This window comes from Pyxicephalus adspersus, chromosome 3, assembly GCF_032062135.1.
Source record: "Pyxicephalus adspersus chromosome 3, UCB_Pads_2.0, whole genome shotgun sequence".
Classification (NCBI taxonomy): Eukaryota; Metazoa; Chordata; class Amphibia; order Anura; family Pyxicephalidae; genus Pyxicephalus; species Pyxicephalus adspersus.
Genome location: NC_092860.1, coordinates 48,024,257 through 48,042,967, shown reverse-complemented (window position 1 = coordinate 48,042,967; position 18,711 = coordinate 48,024,257). Strand labels below are relative to the sequence as shown.

Below are 18,711 nucleotides of genomic sequence, written 5' to 3'. Positions count from 1 at the left end.
AACATTTACCAAAACCACACAAAGTGCTAAATACACCAAAAGAATATGGAGGACAATACAACATCATTATATACATGGCAAATGTAAGCATTTTGCTAGCATTTAACAATATTAGATGAGACAAGACTGGAGAGATCAAGATAATTTGGAAAACAACAAAGAGATAACTACAATTAAGCAATGAATATATAACCTGATGTTTTTATTATTCTATAATTAATACTCCAGGAAATTGTAGTGGAAATTCCAGGCAGCTCACACTACATAAACAAAACATTATAGTTGTGCTCCAGTGTAATTACAGAGATCAGTAATCATATAGAAGTACAAATGAATAGAAGGCAATATAATCAAGCATTATCATGTATTATGAGAAACAGGGGTGACCTGTTTCATTCTACAGCTGCAAAACATTCGTATGAAATTGTTCTTGGTCACAGAAAAAAATATTTCACTATACAGCATAATAGAATAAATATGAATCAGAATTTACATTTTACCATTAATTGAAAGCCCTTATTTATGATCTTGACCTATAGGTTGCAAATGTGTAATCCAAGCTCCTGCCAGATGTTACTATTAAATGCCCATATTTTACTTCTTTACAATTTTCATATTTTAGTATAAATGGGCAATCACAATTGAAGCCCAACAGGCCCTTCGCTGCTACCACATATAATAAAATATGCATTGGTTGTAGATATGAATTATAATTTATTAAGTGATATTGTGTACAAATATTGGAGGGAGACACAAACTATGTTTTTTTCTTATCACTATTTCATCTACTTGTGCATGCGCATTGCAACTTACAATAGGCTCAATTCACGAAACATTAACACACGGGTACATATTTGTACTTTAGTTAATTGACTGTATATTTCAGATCTTACAAAAAATGGACATTTATTATGCTCTTCTTTTTTATATGAATGCAGACTTAAGGCCAGTTAGTCAAACATTCAGGGCTAGCAGCAATGCAGAATCATACTTGCCCATGTAGAAGTATTTTTAGTAACAGTTAAAGCAACAATGGAATGCAAGTAGGGGACCACATTGAATAAATTGAAGTGCATGATCCTAAAATAGCTATCTGATAAAAAAAAAAAGCAAATTGGCTACTAGCATACTTTACATAAACCTGCAGGCTTACTAAAATGTCTAAAATAAAAGTTTTACTTTTACTTTACTGGTATGCCTCCATAACTGTTGACTTCCTCAAAGTCGCTATTTGCATAAGTTCGTGAGATAGGGCTAGGAGCGTGTCCTTCCTTACTTCCTGGTGTGGAGAATAGAATAACCAGGAGGACAGGATATTCATGCCAGCTCTGTGGAGGAGGTGGAACCTCGCAGTAGGGGTACCTTTTAATAGCATATGCTTTTACAAATCAAAAGGCTCAGATGTCTGCATTAAATAGTTAAAAAATGCACATTAGCAACACCGATTATTTTGACAGTATAATTAACCATAAGCTCTTCCTCTAATACCACTATATCCTACTCATCACGGAGGATAATAGAAAAGCCCGATTCAGTGACTACATTTCCTCTAAACCCACTGTGTGCTTTCCATATCTAAGATTAGTGCTACTCAGAGTCTGCCACACAAAATAATAGGTATGCAACAAAAACACTAAAAACAGAATTAACAGCCTCATTATGGCCAGGTAAAAGGAAGGATTTACAATGTACTAAAAAAAGGATGAATAGTAAAACAAGCGCAGCCTAGAAGCGGGCTAGAGGGGACTGTAATTCATCCACTGTAGTTCCATGAAAAGCATCACCCTCACAACTAGAATATCTGGGAGATTTGCAGTATGGTAATCCAAGTTCTTATTATCTTTAGAAATATGCAGCACTATTGTATGTCAGTATTCACCAATATCAGTATTAGGAAACAATGATTGGAATTACAGCTCATGATGACACAAAGAACCAGAATAGAAATCTCCAGTCCACACACAGACTATGTTATCTAGAATACACAGACAGCAGATGTACAAAGCAAGTGACCAAGTCTTAACACACCAATTACCACATACTGAGCATTGCTACTATCTATGAACACACTGCCTAAAGACCTGCAATGCTTGGTGCTATGAGATGGATGCATATTCTAAATATTTGTACTAAGATAAAGAAGGTTTTCTGGAAAAATGGAAATACCCGGAGGGAGCTCCTTGCTTAGCATGATCCTTTGTAGAACGTAGTGAGTTGGGAGTCCAACCATCAAGTTAAAAGGTAAAGTCATTAAAAGAAAATTTTACATTCAGAACGCAGTAAAGGTTAAACCTGGAAATCCAAAACCTGCATTTAAAGTGGACCTACCACTGAGAGATAATATGTGCTGCCAATGTTGGACTCAATGTAAAGAATGCCATTTACCTGCATATAAAGCTGACCTTTTGGTGTAATTTTCAGTCTCACACCTAAAACAAGCATGCAGATAACAGTGTGACAAATTGTATGACAATTAACCTGAGCTGTATACTCATTCTGGGTCAGGGGTTTAGAAGGTAATAAAGGCAGCGGATCAGATCAGAAAATAGACAAGCTTTCTCTTTAAAACACAATTTTATTTTCTACAGCAGATCATTAAAGCCTAAAGTATATATAAAGCTTAGCAATGGATTTTTCTTATTTGTTCCATTTAGGTCTTGGTGATTATACCACAAAAGCAATTGGTTATATTGATTTAAATATATGTATAATATTCAGGAAAAACTCTGAAAAAAAAAGAATGCAGCCATTAAGTGTAAGGACTGTTGAATTTGTATTCCCCATACAATGTTTGGTATGTAGCATTTTGGTTTATCCTACCTAATAAATGAAATGCTGTGGTGAACTAATTTATATGTGCACCAAGATCTAGATTAGTGGTGGCATCCTTGCTAGCCTCTTACATCCCCAGGGGCTCACATAATGTTCAATTTATGTTATGCTACATTCATAGAATGTTAAACAGTGACTGTGAGCATTCTACATGAGTAGTTAAAGACTGAAGATATGTGCAGGGGTCAGGAGACCACTGATCACATATTACGGCCTCATTACAAATCATTGCTCCTGTTGCTGAAGCCCAAGAAGTGCATAGTAAGCATTAAATTGCCACAGGTCAGAGAATATAGATCTAGAGAAACTTAGCTACACCACTGTTTTCAGGGAATCTCACCATCCCATGCACAATAGAAGGAAGATTGGTTGCTTTTTCTGGTCCTATAAAAGATTTTGTAGGTATTTGGCAGGAATGCTGCCTGCACAATCTAACATTCATTCTAAAAAAAAAAAAAAAAAAAAAATAGTAGAGGAATTTAAAAAGTCTACCACAGCAGAGTTTACCATGCCAGCAAAGCTCTATTTATGTAAATTCCAGCCCTGGTAAAATGCTTAACTCCCATAAAAAGTGAATTGTTCTTTATAGCTAGATGGAAGCTCTCAGATATCTTAAGATTTGAAAACTCTATGAATTTTTTAACAGACACTGTAAGCAAATCTAGAAAAAAATCATTTGCATTTTTTGATTAGTGGCCATTTAACAAAGTACATACTATTTCCACATACAAACCCTAGTCACGTACCAAAATATACATGCGATTAATAAATGAGGCATAACAAAAAATCAACAACAAAAAGTGGTTTACAGCTTGATGAGAAACGTGATGCATCATGTCACTCTATGACAGAAATATTAATCATGGCATCCAGTTGGCGAAAGAGATCTAATTTGCAGAAAATGTTGTGCTGGCAGCAATAAATGTTTGATCAACAGCTAGTTATTATGGAAATGTGTTCATACTTATCAGTAGAGCATAAACACAATTAAATGCCAGGAAATGGCACAATAGCCAATACATAAAAGTAGAGCAGCCAAATGTAATAGAGTTATTTCAGCTGTATCTCTTCCTTTTTTTGGGTGAGGGGTTATCTGGGGGTTTACCAATGTAGCTGTAGCCAACTATGCTCATATTTTAATGACCTATGGAGGTATATCAACAGGAAAAAAATTCTGCACGTCCAAAATGCACCTCCAAGTGCTTATTGGTTAAGATTGCAGGATGCAGGTTTATTAATATTATTTCACAGTACTTTTGTAGCACCAACATATTACGCAGCACTTTACATATTCCATAGCCATAGCTGTCCCTCAAAGGGGCTCAAAATCTAATGTCCCTACATCAGTCATATGTCTTTAACACAGTCTAAGGATAATTTGAGGGAGAGAAGCCAATTAACCTAACCTGCTGATTTCTCTATAAAGTTAGAAGTGTTATTGCCAATATGTGCCTCGTGTCCTAGAATTAGACAGAGAAGAGCAGTATGTCAGCAACTTCCATCAGTCTCCAATATTTTTGCCATTGCTTTGATTCCAATAAAGCAGGACTGAGTGTGAGTAATTTTAAGACATTTATATCAGTGTATGAGAAATTGGGCTTTTATCTTTGTTTTTTTCTTGTAACATAAAAAAAAAAAAAAATACCCATTTTAAGCGAAACGTATTATCCCAAAGGATTTGTAGAGATTTGCTACTAAATTAACAAACTTATGTCATGCAAATGTTGCACAAAGCTCTCCCAAGAGGTGTTACCATTTTTTTTTTCATGTTAGGGGACTACGAGGATGCTGTAATTACAGTCTTCAGCCTTAATTTAAATCTCCTTTCTTTACAGGAATTATTTCTTCTTAGAAAGTAGGAATGTGCAGTTGGTGACGGTGACATCCTCAGATACATAATTATGATGAAATAAATACCTCTGAAATGACAGCTTCTTAAACAGCCCCTACAATGACTGGCAAAGAATTTTGACACAAATATAATTTATCTTAGTAGGGAAGTGACAGACAATTAATAAAAATGAACAGATTTTTTTAGAAGGGATAATTTTTAGGGGTTTACAGTAATAAACTGCCTTAACACCATTTAAAAATTTGTAATACTTTAAAACTTAGAAAATATTGGGTGCTAACTGCATATGCTGACTTTACAGATGACAAATATTTAAGAGCAAAAAATAGTAAAATAGTAAAGTACAAATGCAAAAATCTAAAGGATAGACAGATATAGATGCTGTTTAGGGCAGGATAACGGACCCGATGTTCATCTAATCTTGTATAAACTTTATCATGCTAGGGTACATATCTTAGGAATGTGTATCAGCTGAAACTATTAGACAACCTCACATGGTAAAACATTCTACAGCTTAACCAACCTTACTGTAAAGAACTCTTTTTGTTGCGTTAATAGGTTAGTTACTTGCTCTGAATCAAGCTCAATAGGCAAATAAATACACGTAGTGGATTTTACTTGTATAGTGAAATTGGTATGCAATTAAAAAAAGCAAAAAAACAAGAACATAAGAGCACTAATAATGCTTGCTTGTTTTTACAGCAGAACTAAAGTTCTGTTTTATAAATTTAAATTTCAATAATTTGTATTAGTTTTTGTGTCGATAAATAACAATATACAACAAAGAACAAACATATTATAATAACAGAAAGGCTTTTACATAGGTGCAATACAACTGAACCATAAAATATAAATTTAACAACACATTAGTAGGGATTCTTGAAACCAAAACAAAATATAAGATGAAAAAAGATAGGATAGGGGTAGGGGTTGGGCATTGGGGGGATGGTCTTTGAGTTCTGTATGAGGGCAGTTGTGTAAGAAACCCGTGGTTCCCAAATATTATCAAACAATACTAGGTAATTTTTCATTTCCACTTCATGAATTTGAGACCAGGCAGCACTTTATTGCAGAAATGCACAGACTATGGGCCTGATTTATTAAAGCTCCCCAAGGCTGGAGAGGAAGCACTTTCACAAGTGAAGCTAGGTGATCCCCGCATTGGCTGCTGGGATAAACGGCACATCCCGGCTTCCCTGTGGTTGCCAGAACTGAATGACATCATCCCAGGCTGGCCAATTAAGATGGATGAAGTTCACAACAAGAAACAAAAAAGGAAGAAGATAGCAACACCTGTAGGGGACAGTTGAGTATAACAGGGTTAGTTCCCCTTTAAGAAAACATACCTGGGTAACTTTCAGACCTGGAATACCTAATGCCTGCAATTCCAAGGTTCTCATATGTCCCCAGCATTCCAGAACGCAATTAAAGTACATCATCAACTAACAGAAATTGAATGCTGGTTGTTTGCTGCACAATTTATTAGGGGTTTGAACTGAGCACATGAACAGTAAAGCCATAATTCACCTTCACTTATGTAAAACATACCTTTTCAAACACTTTGTCCTACTGCTAAATCTACTTAATGGTAGGAAAATGTGGAGAAGTATGAAATGTAAAGTAATGTAAAGTTAAAATGGTAAAATCAGATTAGGAGAAAAAATCTGGCAAAAACATGGCAAAAACACAGACACAACCTTATGAAATGCTCTGTAGCTTTCGTTCTCCAAAAGTACATGTAGTTTAATGCTGGTATACATTACATACAGAAATTCTGTATAAAAATACCAAATAGATTTTACTGTAATATTTTGAACTATTTTGTTGAAATTTGGTAAAAATTCATTGATATCCAACAGTTTTTTCTAGAGAGAGATGAGAAAAATATTGATTGTAAATTTTTACAAAAAGCCCCCATAGATATCTTATAGTGTCTTAATGTGCAATAAAGTCACCTTTGCAAACCTGATATAACTTTTTGTATATTACATTAGCCCAGACTGACAGATTCAACCTTCTTTTAGCGTTCATTTTGTAGTGCAGATTGTCGTTTACCTAAGGCCGGTATAAGACAACACTATAAAAGCTTGTGGTGTTTCCAAATATTATCATTGGATTATAATGCCTCAGGCACATGTAGTCCAGGAAGGTTTTTCTAAATGATACCTGTAAGCAGGTCCTATTTATTTAGGCATTTCTGAACTCAAAAAAACATCTCACCAGAAATGCCTTTCCTTGACACTTCTGTTTATATATTGTATAAATATATAAACGGTCCATATAGAGAATATATATCTATATATATTCGGTCCATATATCTCTTCCCCATTATTCACTTTGAGATCATTACAAAGAACAAGAGGGCACTCTTTGTGTCTGGAGGTTTAAGCTCCGGATAAGGAAGGGGTTCTTCACTGTAAGGTCTGTGAAAATGTGGAATCGGCTCCCTCAGGAAGTAGTTTCAGCAACTACTATAGATTGCTTTAAGAAAAAGCTGGATGTTTTTCTAGAAGCACAGATTATAACTGGGTATTAAGGCTTTAAAGTAAAAATAACAGTGACTGATTATCCAGGGAACGTCCGATTGCCTCATGGAATCAGGACAGAATTTTTTTCCCCTGTTGAAGCAAATTGTATCAGAGTTTTTTTTTGCCTTCCTCTGGATCAACTATGTCTTATAGGGTTTTATATATGGGATATGTTGATTTCCCTAGTGGTTGAACTTGATGGACTAATGTCTTTTTTCAACCTAACCTACTATGTAACTATGTAACTGTGAGCATAAAAGAATACACAAATATCCACAGTGGTTGTTTTCAATCAGTCACTTATCTATCTGCTAGGACAGATTGATGAATGAGGTTGGGGGACATATATGTATAAACTTTGTATATGTCAAATTTTTGACCAAGACGAGGATGTCTGTTAACTTGGGGGACAACCATGACAACTAGAAAATGAATGTAACCACAAGAGAAGGGTGTGTTATCTTCAGAATTACTAGGTTAAATTAAGAAAAAAAAAAAAAAAAAAACTACTGCAGGCACCTCACGGACTAATAAAATGCACTACATTTTGGTTCTTGGGTTTGGATACTCTTTTACTAAGTAGCAAAAGTGCTGTACCAGGAGAGAACTGGAGGAGGTCTTGGCAGTAGATCAAGATGTGTGGATGTGTTTTTATGTAGATATCTGCTAGTCTATGGTTTGTTGTGATAAATACAGTTATGTAGTGATCAAGTAAAAGGATACAGCCGTGCAATTTATTGAAGAAGAACCTACACGTTAACAAAACATTAATAAAGAGTCTGGGTCTACCCTGTTTCCCCTATATTAAGGCACTGTCTTATTATATTTTTTTATTTATTTTATTTTTTTATTAAGATTTCTTTATCAGCCATAATAAGTATTTCTTCTAGATTGCAAGTCCATCAAACCAATCATTTTGAATCTAGTATTCTTGGATTTTATGTAGTTCATAGGCTTTTTCTGCAAAACCTAATATAAAATCTGAATAGCAATGTGAATTCTTAGATAGCTGGAATTGAGTTGCTTTTACACATTAAGAAGAATATTTCTGAAGATCTCGAATCAATATGGACGGCTGTAGGCGATTAATACTAATCACTGGGTCCACACTGTAATTTCAGCCACATTAGACCCCTGATAAGAAGAAGTGCTTTGAATATTAAATACACACACAGCTTATTTCAGCTTATTAACCTGTTCAAAGCAGAATGAAAGTGATGCTTTTTTTTTTTTTTTGAAAGCCATAAAGCCAAAAATAATGGTTTTGCTCTTTTACATTAGCTGTAGTCTAGACATCATCACTTCACGGTCCAATGGTTACAGTGAAAGTTAAATGTGAATTTATTTCTCGGCAGAGGTGACATCACACACATAAAGATGTCTGAAAGTGTAGAGGACTAGCACTCATTTTCACTTGCACAAAGGATGTTGATTGAATTGCCATGGAAACCAGAACCCCCTACTATCAAGAGCTGTTCCACTGCTACACATATCATGAGCAAGCGGGTAATATACACATGATGCCTGCAGGCTACTGTACACTGCATCCTCCACAAAATTCTATGCCATGTAACAGACCTTTCATCTGCGTTGTTTCATTTATTGGATTAATCACACCTTGGACACTGCATAACCCATACAGTCGGCTTCCAAAAAACAAAGCAGAATATGAGGCAGGAAAGAATTAAATATGCTACAGGGCTCAACAAAGAGACTAGCTCGCACAATAAACATTAAAGGCAAGCTGGATTTTTTAATTAGAACCAATTACACATTTTATGGGTTGCTGTAAAAAACACTGCTCAAGGTAAGGACCTTTTTTACAAGTCAATGTGACCCATTTTAAGCCAATATACATTATTTTATAGCCCATGTTTAAAATGAATCCATTAGGACAGAGATAAGGGAGCTTCTATTGTTGATTTGTTTTTAAATGGCTCCAACATTGGTGCTGTGATACTGATCTGGTGTCAACACCTGGCGATTGATCTGGAATAAAGTGAATCTCCCGGCTACCACCTTTTCTGAATTCTCCAGTATGGTCAAATAAAACTACAGAGGTCCTCTTCTTTGCGCTGGGCAGTCCAAGATTCTTTTTGTTTGGGCCCAACTACTGCCCCCACCCACTCCCAGTCTGATTGCTGCCATACTTGCAATTACAGAAAGCTAAAATTAAGTCAAATTCAGATATTTACTGGATGAAAATAAAATATATTTACTGATATAGTCAAAAATAAATGTGAAAAAGCAATACAACATAAAAGAAGAGGAAAAAAAAGAGCTAAAGCTAATAGTTTTTAAATCTCTGGTTGAGAATTTGCAGCCTTATTCTATTTGATAGACAAGACGGGTGCCAAGGAGCTGCACTTAGCTAATCATGAAGAGTAATAATACATCACACATTTGTGCAGATGTTTGGGCGTATGGCCCAAATCCACGTGTATTCCTCTGTCTCAGACTTTTTCCCTGTAATTGCATAGTGAATAATTCATGAGCTAGTCATAGAAACATTTATGCCAAATTAGCCTCCACATGAAATGGTGGTCTAAAATACTTGGGGTGGCACTGGTATTGGTAAGCTTCAGTTACAATTAAAATTTGATAAAAAAAAGGAAAGGAAAAAAAAAAAAAAAAAAGAATAGTTACCTATTGTTGGAATATTTAAATGAAGTAGTAAAAAAGGTTTTAGTGCAAATTCAGATACTTCACAATAACACAAATATATTTTCAGATATTCAAAACCTTAAAATTAAAAATCTAAGAAAGAGCAGGTGCATTTCTAAAATTTTTTGTATCATTCTAAGATGGCACTTGCATTTTTTATATATATTTTGCAGATATCTGAATTTCAATTCTTTAAATTGCAACTTGTGTGGGTTGGTAGAAAAACACCTGACAAGGATGTACCAAGTGAAGTCTGACCTTCTGCCATTTACATTTGTTACAGGTCAAAGACTACTGTACCTAAATCAGGATTAGGACTTTGAGGATACCAGTTTACCACATCAGTAATGCCAGCTAGCTGCCCTTTCTATACCTTTATCTATATATCTCTATGTGTTGATAAACAAAAGAAAAGATAAAATTGTAAAATGCTGGCTTTTACTAGAAAATAAAATATTTTTTCTCTCTATACCGAAGGTTTAATTATACTTTAACTGGCTTTATGCACAATACATCCAGCTAATAAAAGTGTTTCGGAACCATAAAAACTTGTTGCTAACTGCAAAATAATAAATAACCATTAAACGCTAAACAAACAAGAATAATGTAAAAAAAATACAGACAAAACAAAAAAGCAGACCAAACACTGCCTTGACATTTACTTAATATTCACTGCTCGCACAATTGTTTCTTTGTGACTTTGAAGCAGAGTAAAGAGCTACACTGACAGCACTTGGTCAAGGTCGCAATTAGTTGGCGTTAGCTGTGGACCAGAGATTTTAATTTCACAGGCCAGTGCTTTAATCATACATACACTCCCTCCCTGCTAAATGCAATGAAATCATATTTATGACAGTCCTCTCTTATCAAACAGTTTGTATATTCACTGCCTTGTCCTGTTTGTTCCATGCACATTTGATATGAGATTGAACAATAACAAAGTCACAAACAACTACACATGGTTCTTCTACATCTAATATTATCCTCATATAGTTATATAATGCTCACATATTACACCAACCTTTCTCAACTTGTTTACTATAGGGAACCCTGGAAATAGGGTCTTACGGAACCCCTGCTATAATTACTACATCTACAGCTCAAAGTACATTAATGTCGTGATCAGTGCGAAGAATGCCTCTTAGTGGGAAGAATGTCACCCCCAGAGATAGCTAAAAAGATCATTGGTGTCACCTAAACGGACCTGAGAGGCACAAAGTGCTCAAGGAACCTCCAGAAACCTCTGAGGAGACCCTAGTTAGGACATATTGTATACACAATGTGCTTTACAGAGTCCATATTTATATCACTAACTCATATAAGCTCTCAATATAATGTTCTTTCTATAGGCTATGGTCAATTTTTTGGTGGGGAAGCCTACTAGCCAACCAATATGTTTTGACAATATAGAAAGCAACTGCCTGGAGAAAACCCACGCAAACATAAGAAAAACACAAAAACACCACAAAAAGTAGATATTGTCCTGGCCAAAATTCACGCTTTGGATTCTAGTGCTGCAACAGACACTGCACAATTGTTACCTTTTCACATTGCAAGCACTTCTTTTTTCTATCTTTCTATCTATCATAGATATGATGAATAGCTTTAAAATGTGACCTCGATTTATGCTAAATGTAAATAATGACCTGCTTAAACTGACTGAAAAAGAGATTAGGAAAGGAGGTGGTAGTATCAGAAATGGAAACATCAAACTGGACACTGAATTTACTAGGTAAAAAAAGAACTACAACTCCTCCAGTAATGGCAATTCTAAGAAGGTTTCAAAGTTGTACCCTGGGTAAAAAGTACCTCCACTGAAAACATGAAACATGCTTGTGTACTACGGTAGTTCCCATACTGAGAAGTGAACTGTATGACTATTTTCTAAGATTTCAATGGAAAATAATTTTTATACATTATTAAATTACAAATGTCTCTTTAACGTGTACAGTATCAGGACTGATATTTTATCTTATGTCCCTTTAAAGCAGGAGCTAGCTGCTGCCAGAAAGATTATAGGATCAGCCTGCATTTCTGGCCCACAAAAGGTTAAATTACCAGTGAACTCAGACCAGTGGAAGTCCCCAGCTGCTAGACATTACAGCAGACAGGAGAAATGAAAGAATCCCATAGGGAAAAACTGTGAGTATATCATGCACAATGGTTCCAGTGGAAAAGCTGTACATTTCTCAGCTCAACCACTGCACCTTATATACCAGATTTTCCCTGCATCCATACAGACACTATGGAAATACATGAACACAAACAGAGATAAAGAGACTAAAGCTTTCTTCAAATGTATACTACAAAGGATTCCAATTTTTGTAAAGTGTATAAAAAATGCATAACGTTGCAACAACTCTGAAATGCCTAATTTCCAAACCTAGGCAGGAATTTACATCATGCCTGTGAAAGATGACAGTTTATATTTTAATGAATCAGTTGCCCCCCTCAAATCAACTCCAGGCCTTTTATCTGCTTAATTGATAATGACATAACGAAGGAATTGCCCACACCAGCCCATTAAATAGCCTTTGAGTCAATTGTCCAATTACTTTTGAGCCCCTGAAATGAAGTGATTGTGTTAAAAAAGACTTTAGTTCCTGACATTTCTATGCAATCTTTTTGTTCAACCCACTGCATCTGAGTTGTTTCATTGAAAATTAATTGTGGTAATGTACAGAACCAAACTTAGAAAAAGTTGTCTCTGTCCAAATATTTATGGACCTAACTATATATATCTAATAAATGTCTATTCATTAAAAGAGCAGCCGTGCAAACACTGGATATTCCAAAGTTCAGTGTCAGTTATCCAGTCAAAACTGGTGGATGGAATAGTCTACCATGATTTAAAAATGTATTCCATACCAATAACCAAATTGTTCCCAACACCTGTGAATATATAACTGGTATAATAAGCAATAAAGGGCACACATTTGCCAATGGGCTGATATTGGCTAACATAGCAGCCTTGTCTTCCTCAGCCTATTATTATCAAGGATTGGATAGAGAAAGAATTACATTATTATTTTTATTATTGTTATTTTTTGATTAACACATTTTTGCATAGGCGGTTTAAAGATATTAGTGTGTTATACGTCAGAACCAATGGGTTCTTTTTATGGATTGATCACAAGGTAGCACAAGTAATATCAGTATTCAAGATAGGGCTACTGTAATGTTATGCGTAGGGACCCCAATGCATTTGTCATATGTAAGAGCATGTAAGGTGCAAACAGTACCTTTAGTTTTGCAGAGAATAAAATATTTGATTCTGTCTAGTTTGTAACTGCAAGCAACATCTAATATTTATAGGATAAAAAAAACATGTTTCTTCTTTATGTATAACGTCACGCTATGTGAGGTGATGAGGCTTTCCCGATCTGTACTGTAACCTCTCTTTTATGATTTAGAGTACTGCAAATATATATATATATATATATATATATATATATATATATCAGTGAATGCTACATAAAAGCAAGGGCTACACATTGCTAACATTCAGATATCAAACCAATTGTCAAAAGGAGGTTAACAAATCCTCTATGGACATTCTTATACAAGACAAAGCAGCCGATGTTTCACAAGTAGAGTGCTGCAAATGTAAACCGGAAAGGTCAGCTGTCTGTCTTTGTAATTAGGTCTTTGGAGAGCAGATGCATGCTAGTTGTGGTATCATGGAGGCCCGATTTCAGATGTGAAGGTGTATTTATATATACTGAAATCTACTCTTTATATGACATACATCTACCCATAAAAGCTTACAAACGCACTGTGCAACATTTGTAAGCCACTCATACCTGGTCATTTCTAGAATTGTGTGCTAAGCTAATAAATACTAGGAGACATAATGTTACAATATAACTGTACTGTTATAATTAACAGAACTAAGTCTTCTATTTACCTGTCCTTGCTACTGCCAGATTGCTGCTGTGTGGCCCACTGTCATTGCTGCAATCTTCAGATAAGTATAAGATGCTGGAGGGTAAGCTTTACTATGAACTAATAGAAAGTTTCTGCAATTTTACTTTTTGAACACCCGCGGAAACATGAAATCAACAATACAAAGTTTTGTTTTAACAAGTTGAAGGACTCATTTTCAAAAGAAGCTGTAAAGATGAACCATTGATTGCAAAACAGGAAACCAAGCCTAATATGTAAAGATATTTGCCAATTCTCAATATACACGGAAGTAACGTTTTAAAAATATCACCAAGCGTGCTAATAACAAAAACAACAACTTATAATGCCTAATTATTGTATTTTTTTCTAACAACTCTTTCACGTGTATATGTTATAAAAACTGACATAACTGTACTTTCGATTAAGTTTTAAACTTTGTAGTAGACTTTGGGTTAGTGATTCTAAATATATTCCAGTTTGCTTCTTAATTCCCATACAGGCAAAATTTGTTTCCAATCAATAAAGCTGCAATCTACACTTTAGTAAGTTTGAAAAACAGTGAAATGGTGAATGAAAGTTTGCATGAATGGATATTGGATATTCATTTTGCAAGAGAGCATTCAAGGTAATCAACAGAACAAAATAAAAAAAAAAAAAGTTTTTTTTTTTTTTAATTAATAACTGGCCTAAAATAAAAATAAAAAAATACATAAAAATATACATTGTAAGACAGTAACTAGCTGTGTTAAACTCAGATTACCATTAAATTAATATAAATATCACTTTCAGTTTCAGAGTTCTTTCTATTATAAATAGAAGTAAATTCACAAACTTTAAAAAGAAAACAAGCACCTATTAAAAAAAAGTGATGAGGATAGCTGCCGAACTAAAACATTACATCACAAAACATAAGCCAGACCTCAGCTTTCACAGTCGTCTTTCATTCAACTTTTTCTGCAATGAAGCGGAATTTAGTGTTGAATAAACTGACGCCTGGACTTACTGTTCTAACAAGATCTCCCGGACATTGGCGTTTGGGAAAAATAAAAAAAAATAAAATAAAGAAAGAAACATGTATTGCTTGTATTGGAAATCGCCCAACTCAAGCTTATTGGAGATCAAAGACCCTGCATCAAAGCTCCGCTCCATCCATTGTATTGGGATTAACCCATATAATGCTGGAAAGGCTTAAAGCGCATTATGGATTCAATGCCCTGCACCCGATTTACCCTGGCTATAAACCAAACCATGCCGAGTCATCAGCAGTCTCCAATCCCATGTCCAGCTCTCAGTTGCTGACTGCACTGGAAGCCACTGGATATTTGCACCATCACCATCCAGAAATAATACACAAAGCTGTCTGCAAGCACAATTAAACCAAATACATTGCAATTTATATAAAACTTATTTACAAGTGGAAATATTCTAAAGTCAGTACTTGTATCCCTACAGCAGTTGCATAGTTTAGGAGATGCATTCATTTGTATATAAATCCATAAATCTTATGAAACTGAACAAAACAATCAGATTATATATTAAGATCTGAACCACTTTGCCAATGGAAAGGATTGAAAGATTTTCTTGACTAACTTTTTGCATATACGGATGGCTTATCTGAATTTTATGTCAGCTTGATAAAAAAAAAAAAAAAAAAGAAAAAAAAAAGCAAGAGCACAGTTCCCCCAGCAACAGCTTTAAATGTGTCCCTAATGTACAAGAGAAAGTGAGAGGCCGCAGGCAGCAGTGAAGTCTGCTCCTTGACCAGATGTGACATGTCACGGAATCATATGCATCATATGTCAGAGCCTCTGTTTCCTCTGCGGAGTGGTGCTAATGGAGGCTTCCAGGAAGGACAAGACATGAGCTATCGAACTTTAAAACACAATCAACTGGTTTGCATTAGTATCCATGTGCTGGAAAAAAGCTGACTAATTATAAACAGTTATGGGGTTTTAACCTAAGACATATAAATCAAATCTACAGCATGCCATATAGTGACATGTGGAAAGATGAAAATAACTAGGAAAGTGAAACACTTATGTTAATGGTAATTAAAGCAGAAGCACCACCTATATCATCTTTTCCTGGTAAGAGAGGCTGATGAGAGTTTTCTACTCAGTACATAAATGGTTCCTTTGCACCTAAACATCCCACATACACAATTATAGGTCAAAAATACATTATAATGATATATTATAGGTAATGGAAAACATTTTGGTTAGAAATACAGTCAACCAAAATACATACAGTTCCTGTGAGCGCCTTATGTAGTTTAATCCTCGAATACTGGACTGCTTATTGAATCACATAAACACGATGGAATACTGACTTAAGAACAAGATCCAAAGGAAAAATACAATTTAAACCACAAGCTTGGCTGATCCTGCAACATCCATATTAAACCTTCAATGGAAGCACCACCACATACCAGTGATGTAGAAAAAATGCTTGGACTGCAAAAAAGTGTTTGTCTCTTTCATGGCCGTACTGTGGCTTTAAAAAGCAGTGTACATTGCACCCCACTGGTTTCGGGAATTGGAACCCAGTAGAGGACAATAAAATGAATGATAATAATAAAAAAAAGACAGAAGAGCCTATGTACATTATCTGTCAGAACTGTCTCTGTTACATAAAGCACAGTGAACTCCACAGTATATTGTAAGCCCCATAATGGCCCATTTTATAAATGGGCCACAGAATGGAATCGATTTCTAATAGACCTTTAGAAAGATACACAACATCAATATTATCTGCCTAAAAGGTGCACAAGAAACACATAAAGAATGTTTCAAGACAGGTGTCTAAGGTTATGTACACACGTAAGACTTTTGTCGTTGGAAAGGATCCTTTACAATCCTTTCCAAAGACAAAAAACTGAAATATGCACGAATAAGCGCTGCACATACAGTGTCATTCTGCTTTATGGAGAGGGGAGAGAATGCTGCACTCTCTCCACTTCACTTGCATTGCGGTCTCTCATCGTTCATGGATCCGGGTTTGACAAGAGCTGTACACACATCAGATTCTTGTCCCATACCAGCCCTTAAGCAATAATCGGACAAGCATTATCAAACGTGTGTACGTAGCCTTGGTTTATGAACTTTGGGTATGCAAGGCTCCAATGTTTAAATTGGAGTTTTACGTTTAAAAGCAACATTTTGAAACAAATGGTAGAATATAGAGCCAAATAACAAAAACTTTGTTCTTAATTCTTCAAACACAACACCAGTGTCCTAGATTCATAGATTTAATAACAGACAAGCTTTGTAGTGTAATAAAAAAGAACAAGGTAATAAATCACTACAGATTCATTCTCAGAAAGTACATTCTCAAATGCAAAAAACAAACTTAAAAAATTCAGCATTAGCTAGCCTTTTTTCTGTTTCTTATATATTGCAAAAGAGATGCAATAAATAGGTGCAAAAAAGAACAGCTAAAAATACGGATGAAATTCAGTACACATATAACAGTAGTTTTTACCTGCCGAAAGAGTTTCCGTTCAGTATATTTGTTCTGTGATTTACATTACTCATCCACCTTAAATTTTTTCTGCAGTTTTATTGAAAGGTCATTCCCCTACCCTCATGCTGTGAATGAACAGTGTGAATGGACAGTGAAAGGAGTAGCAGCAGATTGATAAGCTCATCTCTCTCACACTGCTCGTTATTTTAATGAGCAGGCTCCTTGCACTGCAGCACCATTGACTCCCCCTTCTGGGTTCTGCTATACTTCCGAGTCTGACATTAAGTCTAACTTAGGCATTGCTTGCATATAAAATACATTTTAAGACAGATATGAGTTAGAAAGAGGCATTACAGCGGAACTCCTGCCTTACCCTCAGTAATGCACAGCTGTGATTTTTACTCACGCGACTAGACAGGTGACTTGGTTCCTTGGTGATCTCATATCACTTCTTGCCTCCGGCCTTATCACATGGCAAGTGAATCAAGCATGATTATATATATATATATATATATATATATATATATATAAGTATTTGTAGCACAAAAATGAGAAATCTTTTGGTAGGTACATTAGTACGTGGAGTTCTTTAAGAACATACCTATTTATTGTACTCAAAGGTGATAACAAATAGCTTTTTCCTATTTAGAAATATGCAATATTTAAAAAAGCTTTAACATTTGAATAGAAGGCAACTAAAACATATTAGTGGATTTACAGACTGCCTACCTGCACTGAAATCTGAAAAGTAAAAGCAGGCAATATCCCCATAAACTGACTGAGATTCAGGAGCCGATTCTCTATTCGTAAACGGTGTACAGGAGGCTTCTGCTGTCTTTCTCCATCACTTCATCCTAGTGTCATTGCTGAGGCCGCTACTAAATTTTTGTTGAAATCCCTTTAAACGTTCAGCTTGTAGATAAACTAGTATAACTAGTTATTCTGTTTATTTAGTTAGGAACACAAACCACTTGCCGGGACTGCTCTTTCAATTCACCACATTAATCATTTCTACATCATTATTTAATGAAATGCCATGAAAGCTAACTAAACAATTTGGAACGTATTATCCACTCTCAATTTATCGTAAGCTTGAAATGTGTAGCTGAACATTTCCACATCGTTTATAGAAATATTTAAAACAAGGAATTCCTGTGCTTTTCATCAAAAGATGACTAAATTCATGTATATGCATTTTGGTTAATCTATCCTCACCAGCCACAAGAGCATTTTGGGATGTTCAGATTTTAGTAAGTGGATATTTACATTGGATATAAGATTGTACAAGTTTTAGTAAACAAGATGCCTTCAGATTCCACAAAACGAAAGTGAGTGCAATTTAGGTAATTCTTGGAGCTACCTATTTTTGGACAAATGGTTTATTGCTGGCCTTATTTCTTCATGGCAAAATTATTACAAGCTACTCCTAATACAAATAGCCATGTACATTTAGCACAATGACATACG

General features: G+C 35.1%; 1 protein-coding gene across 1 annotated transcript in view; it reads right to left on the bottom strand.

Annotated features, from left to right (window-relative positions):
• SHB (SH2 domain containing adaptor protein B) overlaps positions 1-18,711 on the bottom strand; it is a 123,011-nt gene that overhangs the window by 1,885 nt on the left and 102,415 nt on the right. The window lies entirely within an intron of this gene.